We start from the raw sequence: 22011 nt of genomic DNA, 5'->3' as shown, positions 1-22011 counted from the left end.
ATCACTATTATTTCCTCTGTCAAAGCCACTATTACTATACTATCACTGTCACTATCACCAGCCCCACCCTTATCGCTATCGCCGTTAATATCCTTCTCCTCACCCCTATCTTTGTCCCTATACAAACCCAGATCCAAAGAAACACCATTACCTTTCCTCTTCGAACCATTTTGAGGACCTGATAAAAGCTACCAGGTCCTTGACGTCATACTCCACAACCTGGCTCAGATTATCCAGAAATGGAGCACCTAGAAAGCGCTGCCGTGCTCCGCTTAGTGCCGTGCAGTTGCAGACGAGGTGAATCACCGTTTCCTCGTCCTCATCATCCTTACAAGTCCTGCAGCATCGACGATAGGGCGCTCCTAACCTTCCTGCATGCTTACCTATAAGGCAATGACCAGTTAGTACCCCCGCAAGTGTGGAAATTGTATCCCTACTTAGGTTTTACACGTGACGGGATCTTTTGGGATGCCATTTTGTCCAGGTTTCCTTCGATATTCGACACCCCGGTGTTTGTAGCCATCTTTCGTCGGCTTGACAGTTAATGTGTTCTTTTAGAATTAGCCTGCATGTGGCCAGGGGCATACCTAAGCGTTCTTGGCCAGGAACAATCTGCTTGGTTGTACCCAGCCTAGCGACTTCATCTGCAATGCAGTTTCCCGCGATGTCCCTATGTCCAGGGACCCATGTGTGACGTGTACACGGTTCTGTTTGGCCATCTCTTGAAGAGATCGGCGACAGTTTAGTGCTAGTTAAGAATTGAACGAGTAGGAGCCAAGAGATTTTATGGCAGGCTGGCTGTGGCTGAAAATAAAGATTTATTTGCCGACATTGTATGTCCCTATCCTAGCTGTGGCTTCCATGATGGCTGAAACTTCTGTTTGGAATACACTGCAGTGGTCGGATAGTCTGAAGGAGAGCTGGAGTTCAATGTCCCTTGAGTATACTCCTCCTCCAACTCTACCGTTTAGCTTGGAGCCGTCCGTGTATATGGAAATGCTGCCGTCAATAGCAAAGCACCTATCCGACTCCGTCCAGTCATCCCTACTGGGAATGTTTATCTTAAAGTTGGCTTCCACAACTGTTGTGGTCGCATAGCGATCCATGCTGGTAGGGAGAAACTGCATTTGTTTATTATACTAGAGTGTCCTGTGGTCTTGCTGTTCCAACACGACAACTCCCTTAGGCGCAGGGCTGAAGTTGTCGCCGCGCGATAACCAGCTAGATCTACTGGAAGGATGTCAAGAATGACCTGAAGAGCTTCGCTAGGTCGTTGTTTCTTTTTATATAGATGTATGCAATTATTTCTGCCATAACTTTTTCAAATATGAAATTATTTATTTCTTCAAACCCAATCACGTTCGCTTACGCTGTTAAATGTTTTTTTTGTGTTTTTTTTTTTAGTAGCGTCTGTCACAGCTTAATATTTCAAAAATTCTACAAAAAAAAAGACTGTAAATACTCCTACGGGAACGCGTCTATTAACTGTGCGATAGTGTGAAATGATAATATTGCGTATAAAAGCCACTTCCATTTATGAAGTGATGCCGTAAATGACACTAAACTCAACTGCAACCAAAGGGGTGTATCAATTCACCCATTTCAAATTAAAGTCTACGAATTTCGGTGAACCCATTAATCGTGGGTGTTTAAAATTTATTGCTGACATTGCTGACAGAAAATAGCTCACGTTCATTGGCATCATTGATTGTGATGGTTATCCAATTTCGCATTCCCACGGGATGATTTGCTTCAATTGTTAAGTTGCTCATTTATTTTTATGATGACTCAGTCATGTTGAGTCAACGTTTTATACCGTCAATAATGTTTGTGTTTATAAAAGTAATAGAAAGCGATGACATCCCACTCAAACGAATGTGTCGACATTCAAATGATCTTTTTTTTTTGCAGTTTTAGCTTTGAGAATTCTTGTATGTATGTATGTATGTGTGTATCAGGGACGTAGCGAGGGGGGAGCTTTAACCCCTCCCCCCTTGACACAGGATGATTTGATTTTTTAGGTCGTTACAATTCAAATATTTGATGTTTTTATGTCTATGTTAATACATTTCTTTATAATTCTGCTACGTATTTACTTTGTTGGTGATATTATATTTTTAGTATGCAAGCATATGTATGTACTAGAGGTTTACGCCGATCACTTTATCGGCGGCGGCGGCGGCGTAGGCTCTATTATATACGCCGGTTTTCTTACTTTAAAAAGCTTGATTTTTCTATTTAACAAAATAGTATTTAGGAAAGGTTTTGTTTGTATGTATTTAAGGAAATCAACGTGTTGGCCATTTCGGAAAGATCCAAGGTTTTTGCCTCAAGATCTCGCACACCGTTCAAACATTTTCAGGAGTAGCTCCTTGCGGATGGATTGTCCCTCGTTCACTTACTCCAGAGAGGCTTCGGCGTCTTACGGTTGCTATTAATGGTCTATTAATACTCATGACTCTCGTGGCACAGGGCGCCTCCAGTTTTTTCGGCTGTTTTTAAGAGCTACAATTCCCGATGTGCGAACAGTAGCAATCCCGACAACCAGTCGCTACCACGCCTCCTGACCCTCACACCATATGCCAGCACAGAATCTATAGGACTGCGACTTCGAACTCATACCTTCGTCGACGTCATTTTCCTAGAAGCTCTAGGTGTAGCTCCGAAGACTTTCCAACGGATGCTTTTGTCGCGCTATGTCCACTACGTTAGGGTAGTAGCACACACGGTCATTATTTCGACTGTCTTGGGAAAGTTTTTGCTTCACCACTTTGGGTGTTCTTGCGAAGGACAAAGCCCCACCTGGTAAATACATATATGTGCCTACGTATTCACATTTGTAAAAGGAGCCGTAACGTGTAGGTGATATTTAAACTTGGTTGATTGGCTATAATCAATGTGATTCACTCCAAGGGACTAGTTTTGGATAGGGCCACCATCTTTATGTCAAACCGGGAGACTTGGGTGTTGAAGGATGAAGTGTGAAAATTAAAATTAACATTTCAGACGCTATTATATAGTTTCGCAAATAAACAACAGATTTTTGAATGTAAGCCCAAAAAATTTTTCAAAACCTTCTCATACGTACATATATCCTCAACTTAAGTATGAGGTAAGAATCATTTCAAAGGAGTGTTTATGCCCCTAGAACCTACTAAAGGATTTTGCATCACTGATTTGGCTTATTCTTTCAGCCAATCGCAATATAAATTTTTTTAAATAATCGGCACCTTTTTTGCTTTTTTTTAACAACTTGAGGACAATTTGAAAACAATTTGAAACGCCTTGGGTAATTTTATTTGAATTCATTGTTCATTATTTTTTGGAAAAAATATGCAAAGTGAGCATATAAATTTATTATATAACTTTTCTTTTAGTGTTTTGTTTTAATAACTTGGTGAATTGGGTGATGCAAAGCCCGTGACATCGAAAACGTCTGTTTTTTTTAAATAACTTTTGAACAATTAGAAAGATTTAAATTTCGCAATTAGTTTTTTATAACTGGCAGTGATGCGCATCCGTTGTTACCACTTTCGATCATATCCGACCAATTTTCGACATGAACAATAAATGGCCTAAACAGTCTTAAACGAGTAGAAAAAAAACGCCGGACGCCGCCGCCGCCGCCGCCGCCGAATGTCAAAGCGTATATCTCTAGTATGTACGAAGTGAATACTTATATTTTAATCATATTCTGTTTCATAATAATTCTGCAATTTATTAAATATACAAATGTACATGTTAACTTTTACTATAATTTCATAAAGAAGTCTCCTTGTAAATTTGCCTAACGACCATCTACATACATATCAGAGAACAGCAAAAATCGAACACAACAACGTTCGATTATATTCGGCAACATGATCGTGCTCAATGATCCAACTTGCTTAAACGAACATAATCGGAATTGATTTAAAATCAACCTACTTATTGCATGCATGAATATAATCAATTCAGGCATTTGCTCGTTTGCCTCAACCGCGATTACATTCATCGGAATGAAAAGGCAAATATGAAAACTCCATGCGTCTGAATATTTGCATGATTCTTCTGCCCTTACGTCCCGGCGACAAGCTACATATAAACATTGCTTACGGTTCTGTTTGTTTGCCGAACTAAACGATACTAATTCTCGTGCTTTGATTTTATTCTCCACATTTAAATAATTTTAAATTTAGAGCATTTTTTCGTAGTACACATTTCCTATTTTGAAATATAATGCAAATTTGACATTATTTTCCATGTGGAAAACCCATTATTATAATGTAATATCTACATTTTTTTTCATATCAAAAACACATTTCAAAAATGTAAAATTCAAATTATTTGATAAATGAAAAAATAATGTGTTTTTCACATCTTAAAATGCAAAAAACACATTAGTGTTTTTTCCGTGTATATATGAATTTTTTAAATTAAATTCTTTTCTATTCGATCAGTTTCTTTCTTTTGAATTTTATATATGTATGCGTTAGATCTCATGCATAGGCTCAAAAAGCATGACTTCTACTTATTCCTGAAGGAGGTACTTCGGTTTTTTTTATATCAATTTATCTTTGATTAATATTACAGGAATGCGATTATGTGGCTTTTCCTAATGTTCACATGTTTTTGATCATCTTGTGTACGCTTCCAGTAACAATGGCAACGAACGAGAGATCTTTTTCAACTCTTAGGCTGATTAAAAACTATTTGAGAAACACGATGAGTGAAAATCGATTGAATGGCTGTGCATCACTAAGCATCCACCGTGATCAAATTGTTACCGTTGATGAAGTTTTAGATGAAATGGCAAAGAAAAGCCGACCGCATGCGCTTGAGTTTTTAATGTAACCTTTTTCATATCATATTCTAAATACACGTATTTTACTGTTAAAGCTAAAAACTAAATTTTTTTTATTTATTTAACTGAAAAAAAAAATTTTTTTTTGACGCCCAAGGCAATTTTCTGGCTACGTCCCTGGTGTGTATATACTTGGTAACTACACTGCGTATACGCATTATTTACTTTCACGCGTCAGTCCAGGGCAGCCGAACTTTTATGCATGGACGTGACATTTTTTCCACAGAAACGGTCGGTGTTTTAGATGAAGAGCCACAGCGTCTGCAACAGTAATATAATTCTATCTCGAAAGAATCCATATTTTATGTTTACTGTTTCTTGACATTAAAGTTATTAAAGGGAAACCCGTTTAAGACTTGAAGTATTTGGACATTTTACTTCAAACAAAAATCACACGAACGACATATGAAAGAACGGCATGTACTTATTGTAAAGTCTTATAAAACGTGAACTGGAAGGATGTAAACAAAAGCAATATGCAATCATGCTGTCTGGGGGTCTCATCTAAAAAATATTTCTTCAACCTTTGGTAATTTTGTTATTCTCAAGTTGATATCTCTAGCCTATGAGCTGATATCCAGCATCATGCTCTGATCATTCTTCAACCTTTGAGGAATTTTCATCACTCACGTTGATATCCAATATCATTCACAAATCAATGTTCTTCAATTACTTTCCAAACTTTGAGAATTTGTTAGTTCTCAAGTTGATTCCCATCATCCACCAACCTTTGAAAAATGTTTAGTTCTCAACTTGATCTTGTTGGATTGTTCTCCAAAGAAAATATTAGTTCTCTAGTTGATACACAACAGAACTCTACAACATTTGAGAATATTTCAGTCTCAAGTTGATATCCAACATCATTCGGAAATCATTCTCCAACCTTTGACAAATTTTTAGTTCTCAAGTTCATATCCAACATTGTTCGTCAATCATTCTCCAATTTTTAACAAAGTTTTAGTTATCAAGTCAATGCTCAACATCACTCCACAACGTGTGAGAACTTTTTTATTTGCAAGTTGATATCCAACTTCATTCTCCAATTATTCTCAAACCTTTGACAAAATTTCGCTCTCAAGTGCATACCCAACAAAGTTCTGCATTTGTTCTCCAACTTTTCAAAAAGTTGTGATTCTCAAGTTGATACTGAACATAGTTTTCCAAACATTTCTCAACCTTTTACAAAGTTTAAATTCTCTACTTTAGTTGATATTCAACATAATTTTCTAACCATTCTCTTATCTTTGAGAAATGTTTAGTTGATATCCCACATTATTGTCAAACCTTTGTAAAAGTTTTCGTTCTCAACTTGTTGGATACAAAGCTTTGAGTTAGTTAGTTCTCGAGTTGTTGTTCATTATTATTCACCAAACTTTGATACATTTTAAGTTCTGAAAAAATAATTTTTTTTTGTCATTTATAACGCCATAAATATATTGATATACATTTTTTATATCTGTTCTTAACCAGTCGTGATGTGTGGCTCCGAATCACGAACGGTGTCGAGAAATTATGTGGTGACTATAGCAGTGTTCGTGAGAAAAGTTTTCCGGAAGATTTATGGTCCTGTCTGCTTAACGCAGATATGAAGATAGTGCAGCCAATAAGAGTCCAGAGGTTTCGCTGGCTAGGTCATGTTATGCGAATGGACGAAGACGCCCCGGCGAAGAAAATATTTCAGTCTACACCGCAGTTTGAAGAGGAAAAGGAATACCTCCACTTAGTTGGGATAGGCAGTTGGAGAAAGACTTGACCTCCAATGGTGCTCTCAATTGGCGTCAGTTATGGCGAAACAGGGAAAGCTCGCGTGTCTTGTTACGAAATGCACAAAATTACTTAGACAGTTAAGCGACAATTAGTGATGATGATAAAGATTCTTATATACGACAAAGGTCAATATTGGGCCTCTATAAATCAATAAAGTTTCCATAATTAAAGCTTAAAGGGCCAATTAATGGTGACTTATCCATAACCAGATAAAACAGCTGATCGAACCAACCTTATGGAAATCAATGTAATCGATTAATGGTGACATACCATAACGCTAAAGCTATAACCATACCATAGCCAACCAATTGGTTTTTAGTTTTTCGCCATATCCACAACCTAAAAATATTTGAGTTGGTGAATTTATTAACTTTTCGTATATTTTATTTATTGTTTTGGATACGTTTTGACTAAGAGACTTGTTGTTTGTGGAATATGTTTGTAATTTTTTGCGTTTTCCTCAATTTTATGAAAATGTCAGATGTTTAAGGTAACACCATTAATCGATCACAATGGAGATGGTTATGTATATGGGTATGGTTACGACTATGGCGTTACGGTTAAGGAAGTTTAATTAGCCCTTAAGCATTTTTCAAATTCACTATTTGTTTGTTTAAACAAATAAAATATATTGGTTGATGTGAGTGGAAAATCTAATAAAGACCATGTTTTTTTTACGCGCATATACGTTTGCGCATAAATTTTACACGGGTAAATAAGTGTGGATAGTTTTGTTCGGTTATATCATACAAAACCTAAGCGAAAACGCATATGCGTGTCAAAAGAAAAGCACGGCCAATAATGAGGTGTCCAAATTATTATGTTGCATCGCATATGTAGGTTCGTCAGCCCTGACTTATGTTCAATCATTCCACTGCTTTAGTAATATACATTCACACACATACATTTATGTGCCATAGTGTCATTGAGATTGTGAAGGAATTTCTAATTTCAAGGGAATCGCAATCAATGCTACGCCAAATGCAACACTTTAAGAATTAGTTTTTGGCGACATTTTGCTGTCTATTGTATTGACGTCATTTGTCGTACGCAAAAGAATGAATGACCCGCTGTATTCTTAGTTAAGCTCGACCTCGTAGCCTGGGGAGTTGCTACACAAATTGCAAAGATGAAAGACGCGTGCTAAGAATTTGAAGTGAAATGGAGAAAGCTTTGTTATAGACATGTTAAAAAAAAATTATTGTTCTTCTTCGAAATTGACGTTTTAACTCTTTAGGCCACTTTGACGCCAAATGAAAATGCTTTGCGTAGCCAAATATTTGCCAACTTTATCTTTTCCAGTCGATTCATTATCGGTTGGTTTTAGTTTTTGCTCAGTACGCTTGATAGATCTTCTGAAGAAGGTTAATTAGTAGGGTTTGTGGAACTACTTTTCATTAAATTGGGTGAAGCCAGAATTGATCAGATGAATGATGAGCGGTGAAACACTAGTTTTGTCAATGTTCTTCTGTACGCAAACTAGCCCCTCAGTTTTAAATGTATGAAATTATATATGCGATTATAATCTTATGTTCTATTAATCGTGTGTGGGGACTGGTAGGATCGGAGACCTAGGTGAAGACGGACTCGTCAGCCGAAAAAGTTTACAAAAAGCACGTTAACTCACTACACTTGGACCCCTCAAAATGGCCTGCGGTGTTGGTGTGGGGATTTTCTCCGAACAGCTAAAGGTCGCAATATACATCAGTCTTCCAACTTTAGCTAGTATTTCCCAAGCATAGATAATCGCATAAGCGACGATGATATACGCATATACTCGGACAGCCAAGCAGCCCTCAAAGCATTAGATTCACCATATATGTACATTCTTTAAGGGCGTCGAAAACTTTTACGCGAAGCAACAAACCTGGCGCCAATCATGCTCCTTTGGTGGGTATCCGGTCACAGGAATATTGAAGGCAATGACAAAGCGCAAAGGCCGGTGCATTGTTAGACACCTCTGGGGCCGTCACATTGCACCAACCACTTTCGTCAATTAAGAGTGAAATTCTTATCAATCTCAGGAAAACCGCAATTTGCACTTGGTACTTTGCTAATACCTGTAAAATCACCAAGTAACCATGTCTTGACTACAACCAGAAAAGAACAGAGTCTCTACTGAATATGTCTGGAAAAAAATATTCAGAATCACAACTACCATTACAGGACACTGACCATTTGGCCCACACGAAGAAAGAATGGGAGTCCCCTTTAACGAATGGTGCAGGAGCTGTAGCGTGGATGCTTGTAAGAAGACAGTCACCCATTTTCTTTGAGCGCTGGCGAACATGAGGCTCCGAATTGCATGCAGTTTTGTGCTGCACGACTTAGGGGCGATGTCAAAATTCTCCATAAAGGACATCAGAACCAAACAGATTATAGAGCACTACTTGGATCCTGTCTCTTCGGCTGGGCAGCAGAGCAACCAACCAACCTAAAAACTATCTTTTGACACACTCCCTTTAAACAAGTTCCAGAACACCCGCTGCATTCCGATCAAATCGTTTCGAAACCGCATAACTCTTGATCCTGCTCTCACATTCCTTCGATGAAAACTTCCGACCGGATTACCATTCAAATCACTGCTATATTCGATATATCGTTGACTTCGTAAGCAAACGTGCTTAGTCCCTTTTTCCTAATTTTCAACCCTACTACGTCAAATGGTATACTAACCGATTATGTTTGGATTAGGTGTAGGGCCTTCTTATGTGCTTACGGATATGTTTCCTTATTACTCTTGAAGGCGAGGCTAGATCAAGCCGTTTTGTCATAAAAAGGCATTCCGTGTCTGCACTCAAAACAAAAGACTTAACCTTTTCCTGTCTGTGTGTTGTAAGTGATTAGCAGCCGACTTGAAGATTTTGTTATCGCTTTGTACTTTGGATACAATTTCGGAGGCATGCGCTCTGAAGGTGAAAGTGTTATCGAACGTTTCCCCTAAGAGCTTTGGGTGACTGACAGTCGGTGGCGTAACACCATCGTACAATATTTGCGCCATCCACGTCGTAAACAGAATGACCGCGTGATAGTGCCAGTTGTTTATTCTGTACCATAGCTGTTTATTCTAAAAAACAATTCATCTATTGGAGAGCCAGGTCCGGTTGCTATTATCGTGCAGTCGTCGGCATAGTAAATGATAGTAACTCCTTCACGTGGGGAAGGCATCTTTTAAGTGTAGAAATTTAACAGAATTGAGGATAGGACATCACCCTCCTAGGTTAGGGTTGTTGTTGTTGTTGCTGTGTAGCGATAAGGTTGCTCCCCGAAAGCTTTGGGGAGTGTTATCGATGTGATGGTCCTTTGCTGGATACACATCCCGTACGCTCCGGTACCACAGCACCATTAAGGTGTTATCCCGACCATCTCGGGAACGATTTATGTGGCCACATTAAACCTTCAGGCCATCCCCTCCCTCCCCACCCCCAAGTTTCATGAGGAGGTTGGGGTCGCCAGAGCCTCGACTGTTAGTGAAACAGGATCCGCCGCGGATAGGTGAGGTTGACAAATTGGGTTTGGAGAAGCTATATATTGCGCTGGCAACCTGAGGGGTTGCGCTACATAGCCCCTTGAATCTGATATTTTAGCCGCCTTTTACGACAGGCATACCTACCGCGGGTATATTCTGACCCCCTAACCCGCTGGGGGTTAGGGTCCTAGGTTAGTGATATCAGTCGATATGACTCACCTTAGTTAGCTGATTTTGAAGGCTTTAGTAGTACCAAGAGCACCATCCTAGTTCAGTAATTTTGCGGAAGCCATGCTGGGTGGTGGCTAAACAAAGATTCGCAGTAAAATGAGGGAGCAGGACTGTTTCCAATGTCTGCGCTACAGGCGGGAGGAGTGATACCGGTCGACATGAGTTAACTTCGTAACCTAGTTTTCCAGGTTTAGTAGTGGAGTTACCCTTGCGATTTTTCATTGTTCTGGACTGACAAAGGCGTGGCTACACCATCTAAACCTATTGACTTAGAGACCTTTTTAATGGCTTCATCAACCTCTCTGGGTAATAGTAATGAGTGGCACGACAAGTTTGTGTGTATGTGTCCGTCTTCTTGTACGACATCTAGCTCGCGCATTTCATCGAGTCCAATAGAGCTCCTCGTCTTCTCGAGCTGCGATAAGTTCACTCCGATGACAATCTTGCGTAGTAGTGCCCATTGAAAAAGGTGAAAAACTGTTACTACACAATCAAAACAAGTTATGTCAGTTTTTCTTATTAAAAAAGAAAGGACGTGTCATATTTGCGTATCATTTCAAAACGTTAACTATGAATGATATTTCGGTATTTAATTTTACAAATGATATATATTAAGTATTTTATTCTCAATTTTCCTTAAAAGTGGAATTAACACATTTGCTTACGAAGCCGACGATATGTCCTATAATTTTTATACTCAGCTGAGCAGAGCTCACAGAGTATATTAATTTTGTTCGCATACCTGTAATCCGTAACGGCATAAACTAATCGAGATAGATATAGACTTCGATATATCAAAAAGATCTGGGCGAAAAAAGAAATTCATTTAGCCATGTCCGCCCGTCCTCCGTCCGTCCGTAAACACGATAACTTGAGTAAATTTTGACGTATCTTAATGAAATTTGGTATGTAAGTTCCTGGGCACTCATCTCAGATCGGTATTTAAAATGAACGAAATCGGACTATAACCACGCCCACTTTTTCGATATCGAAAATTTCGAAAAACCGCAAAAGTGCGATAATTCATTACCAAATATGGATAAAGCAATGAAACTTGGTAGGTGGGTTGACCTTATGACGCAGAATAGAAAATTAGTAAAATTTTGGGCAATGGGCGTGGCACCGCCCACTTTTAAAAGAAGGCAATTTAAAAGTTTTGCAAGCTGTAATTGAAAAAGAAGAAGAATGCAGTAGTTGAAGATATCATGATGAAATTTGGCAAGAACTATATTATATATACATATATTAATTATATTATTACTATATGTGTTCTAAATAAAAATTAGCAAAAACCCTTACTTGTTTTATTCAGAACCGTAACAATTCAAGTTATATATCTGTGTATCTATTCGTATAAGTAACTGCCATAACATTCACTTTCGAAAAGAGAAATATTTTCCTTTCACTTTTGATTTGTTAGATAAAATTATAAAAGCATTCATTCACTCGCGGTCTAGGCGCCACTCGTAAGCACTCAAGCACTTAGTAAATAGGCAGCAATTTATTTATGCTGAAAACGTGCGACGACGACCTACAACTATTCGCTATGAATGCGTTTGACAAAGCAAACAAAAATTTAATGCTTACAATTAGAAAACCCTAACTAAATAATAGTGCGCCTTATGTGTGACATTATAAATAGAATAATCGAAATGATCTGCTAAGCGTCTAACAACAACGTCATTGACGAACTCTTATTTTCTGTAAACAACTTCGCGCTGTTCTCAGCTCTCTAGCAGATCTGAATGCTCATTTCACCAAACTGTTTTCTCTCACCATGCAAAAGCGCAACGCTACCCACATTTTAGAGAGTGCTTAGAGAGAGTTTCCTAATTCGAGAATTACAATTTAAGAGAGAGTAAGATGGACGTAACAAGAGTAATAATTAACTAGAGGCGTGATCGGTCACATAACTCTTTACGTACATATTTATACAATAATCAGCTGACGCAGCTAAACAAACTGTAAGAGTTAATTACCAAGCTAAACAATCGCTTTTTTTTTTATTATCCACAACATCATTATTATTAGCGACTTTGTCGGCAACGACATCATTGTGACGACAACATTTGAAAACTTGCAATTTGCATTCCTTTCACGTACAATTACGTATGTGTGTAAGTATATCAACCAAAAAAACAAATAAGGGTGTTTAAGTTCGGGTGTGACCGAACATTATATACTCAGCGTGAGTTTCAATTGTACAGTTCATTTCAGATAGATTACTTTTTCTAATTTTGTTACGAGGGTTAACTTTTTTGTGAGGCCCATTAAAAAAAAGTGTCTATCAAATTCCTTTTACAATAAAACTTTGTAAGTGAAACATCATTGATACAATATTATTTTTCGCTAAGCTTATTTTTCTAGTCTATGACCCCTTTTAACATCTTTTTTATAAAATTGGGCGTGTTCCTGTTGAAGTAATTATCTAAAATGTCAAGTAAGCTTAATATTTTCTATATCGCAACAAGCTGGCAATGCTGTATCAATGTTCTGTATTCCTTTTTGAGTTTTAATGAGTTCTGTTGTAATCGTCAAGTCGTGAAGTTGCATTCGCAAAGTATACATTGAATTTTTTATTAAATAAAGTTGAACATCGACCACGTCGCGTTTTTACTTAAATCGTATTCGTAAGTAAACCCAACAAATGGTTATGGGCCCAGGGCTGCGCGATCGGTGTTCCTTGCTAAAAAGAAGCCACTAGAAAACGTGTGCAGAAAAATCAGTGTGGGCAAAATATTGTAAAATAGAAATTTGCATAAACTCATATTCAAAATAAATGTTTCTCATCAAATAGAGAAGCTTGGTGAAGAAAATTACGACATGTGGTGTATGACCATGCGCAGTGTTTTAATTACGGCTGATTTGTGGAAAGTGGTGAGCGAAGACAAGCCCGAGGGTTCAACTGACGAACAGTCAGCAAAATGGGACATCACAGACACAAAGGCGCTATCTTGCATAATTTTAAATGTAAAATCGACAAAACTAATGCATATAAAATCATGTGCTACTGCAGCAGACGCATGGAAAAAATTGCGTGAAATACATTTGCCAACAGGGCCGGTAAGAAAAGTGCAACTTTACCAAAAACTTATTCGTTTAAGAATGCAATCCGGTGATGACGTACCACAGTATATTAAAGTGTTTGAAGAAACTTTGGACAAGTTGGCTGAATTAGACATCAAAATGAATGATGAACTAAAAGTTATAATGCTTCTGTCTAGTCTACCAAATTCTTGGGAAAATTTTGTGGTCGCTATTGAGACACGCGAAAACTTGCCATAATTTCAAACAGTGAAATTGAAGTTTCTAGAAGAAGGTTCGCGCAAAGCAGAAATGAGAGAACGCGAAAACACAGCAGCGTTAGTATATGTACATAGACAAGCGCAAACGGGTGCGCAACAAAGCAATCATCAAAATGTCAAAGGCAATCGCGAGAATCAAAACAAACCAAACGACCAAAAACAATTCAAAGGCAAGTGTTTTTACTGCAAAAAAAACAGGTCATCGCGCGAATGAATGTCGCAAAAAGGCAAACGCACAGAAAGAGCAGCAACGTAAGAAAGAAGAACAAGCGCATTGTGTTTTAAATATGTGTGACGTTGAACAAAGTAAAAATACGTGGTGTATTGACAGTGGTTCAACAACACATATGTGCTGCAACAAAGACAAATTTATATCGTTTTATGAAAAAAAGTCGTCGGTTAAATTAGCAGCTGACAAATACATAGAGTCATAAGGTATTGGCACAGTCATAATAAAAGTAAACAAAGTAGATATTGAAATGCGTGACGTTTTGTATGTGCCTACGCTGCAAATGAATTTCGTGTCAGTTAGTAAGGCAGCTCAAAATCAAAATAGTATTACATTTAGTAAAAATTATGCGCAAATAAAAACAAAAAATGGCAATGTGGTTTTACGCGCAATGCAAGAAGGAAACTTGTATTTGTATACGGATAATTCCACACAAAGTGCGGTTAATATGGCCATCGATTCGAATGCACAAATGTGGCATGAAAGATACGGACACTTACATTTTCAAAGTTTAAAGTTGCTTAACGATAAAAAGCTAGTCGAAGGTATGAACATTAAAAATATACAAACGAACATGAACTGTGACACGTGCAATCAAGCAAAAATTTGTGCTTTACCATTTCCAAATAAAGCTAAGCGTATGACAAAAAACGTACTTGAACTAGTACACAGTGATGTTTGTGGGCCAATGAATGTTAATTCGATAGGTGGAAATCGTTATTTCGTCACGTTTATTGATGATTTTTCAAGAAAAATATATATTTATTTCATGCGTGCCAAAAATGAAGTTTTCGATAAATTTAAATTATTTAAAAGTTACGTTGAGTTGCAAACGGGCAAGAAAATAAAATGTCTACGTACCGACAATGGTACTGAATATGTTAACAATGATTTTAAAACTTTTTCAAACAATTGTGGAATTAAGAGACAAAATACTGTTCCGTATACACCCCAGCAAAATGGTGTTGCTGAACGCGCCAATCGCACTATAGTGGAAATGGCAAAAAGCTTGCTAATTCATGGCAAATTAGAAGAGTTTTTGTGGGCTGAGGCTGTACAAACGGCAGTATATTTGCGTAATAGGTACCCCACAAATGCATTGAATGGGTGCACGCCCTTCGAAATGTGGAAAAATCGTAAAGCATCGGTAAAGCATTTGCGTATTTTCGGTTCGCGCGCGTTTGCTTTAGATAAAAAAGCAACGAGCAAGTTCAGGGTAAAAGGAAAAGAATACATTTTCGTCGGCTACTCTACAACAGCAAAAGCTTATCGCCTGTACGATCGAGAAAAACGTTCAGTTATAGAACGTAGGGATGTCAAATTTGTAGAAGGTGAATTTGATACAGTAGTTAATACAAAATGCAGCGTATTAGATCGTAACGATGATTTCATGACTAATATTATTCATTTTGAGTCGCATACGTCTGCAGAAGAAGCAAATAAAACGTCAAAAGAAGCTGAGAAAGTTGATAGTCAGAGTACTGTGCATACACCTGAATGCGTAGAGGTACAGAACGATACTGACAACTCCGACGAAGAGGGGGAGGAATTCGTTAGCGCGAGCGATGATGAAGAAATAAATGGTGAACGTAGAGGTCCAGGTCGATCAAAATTGCAACGGACGGGTCAACCAGGCAGACCTAAAAAAGTATACAACGTGCTAAACAATCTAAATTCCATAGACGATATCGAAACACCACAAACAATAGCAGAAGCATTGCCGAGCCAATATGCGAAAAATTGGCAAGAGTCAATGCAATCAGAATACAACGCATTAGTAGTCAACGATACTTGGAGCTTAGTTGATTTACCTGCTGGTGCAAAGGTAATAGGCTCCAAATGGGTATTTAGAATCAAAAGAAACAAAGATGGTGAAATCGAAAGATTTAAGTCCAGGTTGGTTGCGAAAGGATGTGCACAACAGTTGGGCGTTAACTACAGGGAAACGTTTTCTGCCGTTATACGCTATGAAACTCTTCGTATGTTGTTCGCTATAGCTGCAGAAAAACAGTTGTACATGCACCAAGTTGATATATCAAATGCATATTTGAACAGTAGCCTAGACGAGGATGTCTACATGAAGCAGCCACCAAATTTTTTGAGCACTACACATCCAAACAAGGTTCTTAAGCTTAAAAAAGCTATATATGGGCTTAAGCAATCTGGACGTGTATGGAATAATACGCTAGATGAAGTTCTGCAAAGCATTGGCTTCAAACGTAGCAAGTACGAGGTGTGCTTATACTTTAAGCAACATCAACAGCAAAGCAGTTACATCGCAGTTTACGTCGACGATTTAATAATTATATCGCCGAGCGAGAGGGAGATTCATGCGATTAAAAAGCAAATATCATTGAAATTCGAAATGCATGATGGCGGTCCACTCTCATTCTTTCTTGGTCTTGAAATTCAACGAAATGGCAAACAAGGTTCTGTATCAGTATGTCAAAAAACTTATATCAGAAATCTTTTAGATTCATATGGTATGAAAAATTGCAAAGCAGTTGCCACACCACTTGACCCAGGTTTTCACGTCGGTTGTAAAGATGAAAAATGCGTCAAAGTAAATGTAACGCACTATCAGTCATTAATAGGTTCTTTAATGTACCTAGCAATTTTGAGTCGTCCTGACATTTTGCATGCAGTTAGCAAATTGTCGCAACGCAACACAAATCCACACGCTGAGCATGAGGCTGCAGCAAAACACATTCTTCGATATCTTTCCGGCACTATAAATCTGAGCTTAGTATATCGTAAAACCGGGAAGCTAGTACAAGGCTTCGCATACGCTGATTGGGCAAATGATAAATTAGACAGAAAATCCTACTCCGGCTATGTTTTCTTTTTGGGAGGCAGCGCATTTTCTTGGTCTTCAGCTAAACAAAGTATTGTAGCATTGAGTAGCACAGAGGCAGAGTACGTGGCTCTCACAGCAGCCGCAAAAGAAGCGGTGTATCTACGCAAATTACTATTCGAAATTGGATGGTCAGCAGAAGAAGCTATGGTCATATGTGGTGACAACATGAGTGCACAGCATATATCTAAAAATCCTGTTCACCATAAACGCACCAAACACATTGACATTAAATTTCATTTTATTAGGGAAAAAGTTACAAATAATGAAATTGAATTAAAATTTGTATCTACTAATGAAAATATTGCAGATGTATTTACAAAAAATTTGGGTAAACAAAAGCATTGCGGCTTCGTAAAATTACTTGGTTTAAATTAAATTGCAATTTAAAATTTTCAAATTAAAATATTAGCTTAAGAAGAAGTGTTGAAGTAATTATGTAAAATGTTAAGTAAGCTTAATATTTTCTATATCGCAACAAGCTGGCAATGCTGTATCAATGTTCTGTATTCCTTTTTGAGTTTTAATGAGTTCTGTTGTAATCGTCAAGTCGTGAAGTTGCATTCGCAAAGTATACATTGAATTTTTTATTAAATAAAGTTGAACATCGACCACGTCGCGTTTTTACTTAAATCGTATTCGTAAGTATACCCAACAGTTCCTTAACCGATCTCGATTGCTTAGTCATAAAAAGGGCGGTGCCACACCCATTTTTTTAAATTTTTATTTTTTCCTTTTTCTTGTTATAATTCCATTTAAGAAAAGAAATACCATTGATATCAAGCTCTCTTTTGCAAATATATAACTTATTTTATTCGTCCACGAGCCTTTTAAAAAATTTTAATATAAAAGTGTGTGTGGTCCTTAACCAATTTCGTTAATTTTTAAACGGTTTTATTTAGCTTGACTCCGTGTAGCGAGCGAATTTTGTAATTGAGATTTAAGTAACTTCCCGATAAGCTACAAGCTTGAAACTTGGAATATAGTTCAGCACCCGATGACAATGCAATAAAAAGAAGAAAAAACTCCGCTAGGTGGCGCATGGATCGATATGTTTCAAAAAATCGTATTTTTGGTCCAATTTGGCTCATATTTCGAATAAATATTACATACAGTCCAGTAGAATTGACAACGAAATACATTGGAGTTCGAGGAGGGACAAGCATACGTGGCGCAGAGTCGAGAAAAGTCTTTGGAAGGATTATGTACGCGGTGTTAGATTGTCAGGCAAGAGTCCTTGTAATAATAAGGTACTAAGTGAACTAAATAGAATGAGAAATAATAGCCAATTAAATAAAAACTAAAAACTTGAAAATAGAATAATTACAAAAAAAATGTTAAGTTAAACGGTTCTATTGAAAAGAATACTTTCATTAAATAATAATAATACTCAAAGCTAAAAATAAGGTAGGTCCTAGGTACTAGTCATCACACTCCTCATCAATCTAGGGCGTTGATCAGACAAATAAATAAATGCGGTGGGCGCGTGAAATTTCTAAACACGTGAGGCGTAGTATAACCTGATTAAGGTTCAGTTGTTCTTACTTATACATATATGAAAATATCATTTGTAAAGATATGAACAGTTGATTACACAGGCCGACAAAATTTAACCAACATTCAGACCCAGAAACCAGACTATATATTTCCGAAGGTTTGTCATGCGCTGAATCCTAATCTGTGCTCAAAATTGCTCTATCAGCGTCATTTGAAAGAAGAAGACTTGTATTTAAAGATGCCATCCTTTAATTTTGGTGAAAGTAAACATCTGCAAGGCTACACAACCTCAAATATGAGCAAAAACGGTGTTTTTTGCACTTTTAGGCTAGGATATCTCGAAAACCAGATAGATGATAGAGCAATTCTGAGCCCAGATTTGGATTCAGCACATCATAAACCTTCGGAAATATATAGTCCGGTTTCTGGGTCTGAGATGCTGTCGACCAGTGTTATCAACAGAAATTTGGCGCGACTCACGCGGTGAAACGCACATTTTCAAAAAAATTTTCAAATTTTTATCAAAAATCTTAATATCAGTCCACACATCAAATTTAAAAATTCTAGGTTTATAATTACATAATCAGGTTTTTTCCCAAGTGTTTATAAAGTGGGTGTGGTTATCATCCGATTTCGCTCATTTTAAATATCAATGGGAGATGAGTACGAAGGAACCCATATACCAGGTTTCAATAATATATCTCGGACGGACGGACGGACATGGCTAAATCAATTCCTTTTTTTATCCTAAGCTTTTTGATACATGGAAGTCTATATTTATCTCAATTCGTTTATGCCGTAACGATCAACCGTTATGTAACCGGAGTTATATAATCTGTGTGCAAAGCTGTTATTTTCGGTCCCTGATATATATTGTACATATAATTAGATACATGTTAGACAAAATCGAATAAACTTAAATAGTACATACATACATACATGTCTCAGCATTATTATTTTGTGTTGCGTATAAGCTCTGGTGTACACCCCTCCAGCCATTGCACGACCAACTATCTACTTAATTACATATGTATGTGTGTACCTTCATATATACTATATATATTCTTTAAACGCACAATCGATTGCTTGTTGAGAGCTTTGGATATTGATAAAATAATTGTATTGCTTTTCTTATTATTTTTTTTTTTTCACATGTAACGGAAACATCATGCTGTGAATTTGGCAAGCGTCCAATTCATTTCTCTATACAAAAGCATACGCAATTCACTAAGGTCAGTAGCATGACGCTCTCGTGTGTACATTAGACTGATTCGAAAACAATTGTTTTGTTTTTAGTTTTTCTTGCAAACATTCTCAAATGTTTCGTTTTTTGTATAAAAAGCTGGATTTTAAAAGATGTGCTTTTAATAATAACATTAATATATTCATTAGACTGGGTCGATTTATTAACCGATATCGCGCCATCGATTTTTCGATATGATTTGGGCTCAGGAAAAAAAGTTCCACTACGAATACCCAAAAAAATAATTTCGAGCCTGCAAAATTTCATTTTTTTGACTTTTTTTCGACTTTGGTTTTTAAGGTTTTTTTCATGACCTGCTCAAAAAATTTTAATTTGATTGTAAAATTTTCAAATATACCCTGTCCGACCCAAAAATGTGCGCTAAAAGCGTTGTCGATAAGTTTTTTGAAAAAAAAAACATGAAAAATCTTTTAGTAGGTCATGAAAAAAACCTTAAAAATCAAAGTCGAAAAAAGTAAAAAAAAAAAAAAACAAGTAAGGACGGGACTGTCTTCGGCTGTGCCGAAAACTTCATACCTTTCATGAATGGGGCTGAACAATAATCATATCCCGTTCGTAATCTCCAAATAATCGGATGTATTAGATGAGAAATATATAGTGAACAGACGTACATACCCAAACGATTTTTAAGATAAATATAAAATAAAAAATGGCAAAAAATCCCCTTATCTGAACGATCGGTTGTATGGGATATATATTATATCTATATATATCACCAAGTTTAACGTTTTTGTATTGGAAATTAAGGGAGAAATGGCTAAAAATCTTTTTATCTGCACGATCGGTTGTATGGGATATATACTATATACAGCTCCGAACAAAGTGATTTTTTCAGAAAATCTATGATATATTAAAATATATATCACCGAGTTTCACGTTTATACTTTCTAAATTAACGGAGAAATGGCCAAAAATCGTTCCATCTGAACGATCAGTTGTATGTGATATAACTATATACATATAGCTCCGATCAAAGTGATTTTTTCAGGATATCTTCTATGATATATTAGAATATATATCACCGACTTTCACGTTTATACTTTCTAGATTGCGGCAGGAATGACCAAAATCGTCTTATCTGAACGATCGGTTGTATGGGAGATATATGTTATAGTGGTCCGATCCTACCGGATCCGACAAATGTCTAATATAATACAATAATACATCCTTGTGCCAAATTTCATTGAGATACATATCTCAAAATTTGAGGGACTAGTTTGCGTTCAAACAGACAGACGGTCGGACAGACGAGCATGGCTATATCAACTCAGTTCGTCGCCCTGATCAATTCGGTATAATTAATGGTGAGTCTATCTTCTATATTTCTCAACGTTACAAACATCGGACCAAAGTTAATATACCATTTCATGTTCATGACAAAAAACAGTCTTTGCCGTGTACGGACGTGTTTTTACTCGAGCTCTGTGCCTTTGTTTTCGTTTGCTCTATCTGTTTAATTTGTGTATTGCGAATTACTATTTGCAAATTTAAACTTGATACAATCAATTTTGTGTAACACAAATACATGAAATTATAAAACAATTTGATATTTAAACAATCAATTTATTAATAATCGATTTGTGCTTGAGTCAGCCTCTCTGGTTATTTTTTCAACGTTGCTACATACATAGTTCCATTTGTCTAACTTTAATTTACTCCCAATTATGCCTTGCCTTTGTGGAAATAAAGTTGAACGCACTCAAAGCAGTGCGCAGTGTGAGAAGTGAAAAAAAGTTTATCACTTGCATTGTGTTGTTGGCACTGTGGCTGCTGATTTGGATTATTTCAAATGCCCTGATGAAATTTATATTTGTGGTGAGTGTGCGGCTGCTCATCGTGACGTTGGTCTATCGCCGAGTAATGCTCTCGCCGTACAACAACAACATTATCAACAACAACAACAGCATGAGCCCCAAATAAATTGTGCAAATGATAATGAGCTACATCAAGTGTTATCAACTATTCTTGCCGAACTGGAAAGTCCGGGAGCAGAGCAGGCCGGTGCAGTTGCGTGCATACACTCTCTACAAGCAGATAAAAACCGGTTATTAGGTGAAATGGTACTTGTGCGCTCTGAGCTTACTAATTTATGTAAGCTTTACGATGTAGGTGTTGCTGGTGCGCTTTCCTCATTATCATCACAGCTCACTGATCTGCGTCATAGTGCGGGCAAACACAAAAACAAAAACAAAATCAATAACAAAAACGAAAATGCGATTAAAGGTAGAGCAAAGAATGGTAGCAAAGATAATTCTGTCAAGGCAGTCGATACCGGCAAGCAGAATATCCGTGATATTGGTGCTCCAATTGTCGAATTGAGCAATAATAAGAAGTCTATTAAAGTGACAGCTGATATAGTTTCGGTCACAAAGAGTGTTGTTGGCACTGTTGACAGTATTTATGCCTCTAAGACGTTTACTCCAATCTATAGCATAGCCAACTCTGCCATAGCTGACATTGTTACCTCGACTATCTCTTTATCTGCTGTTTCCTCTACGCCCGCAGTCACGCCGTCTAACAACATAACTTATGCTAGTCGCATGGCCACCCCA

At 37.2% G+C, this 22011-nt stretch overlaps 2 protein-coding genes and 1 long non-coding RNA gene across 4 annotated transcripts in view; 2 read left to right on the top strand and 1 right to left on the bottom strand.

The window, feature by feature from the left end:
• Positions 1–11887, bottom strand: part of LOC137237875 (uncharacterized) — a 39901-nt gene extending 28014 nt beyond the window's left edge. Inside the window, exon 1 of the long non-coding RNA XR_010949051.1 lies at positions 11610–11887. This is a non-coding gene — a long non-coding RNA (uncharacterized lncRNA). The remainder of the gene's footprint in view (positions 1–11609) is intronic.
• eIF4EHP (eukaryotic translation initiation factor 4E homologous protein) overlaps positions 1–22011 on the top strand; it is a 354760-nt gene that overhangs the window by 276336 nt on the left and 56413 nt on the right. The gene's annotated exons all lie outside the window — the stretch shown is intronic.
• Positions 1–22011, top strand: part of Syx1A (Syntaxin 1A) — a 334751-nt gene that overhangs the window by 263870 nt on the left and 48870 nt on the right. The gene's annotated exons all lie outside the window — the stretch shown is intronic.

This window comes from Eurosta solidaginis, chromosome 1 (genome assembly GCF_040869045.1).
Source record: "Eurosta solidaginis isolate ZX-2024a chromosome 1, ASM4086904v1, whole genome shotgun sequence".
NCBI lineage: Eukaryota > Metazoa > Arthropoda > Insecta > Diptera > Tephritidae > Eurosta > Eurosta solidaginis.
The sequence above is the reverse complement of the archived record's forward strand: the minus strand, read 5'-3'. Positions and strand labels throughout refer to the sequence as shown.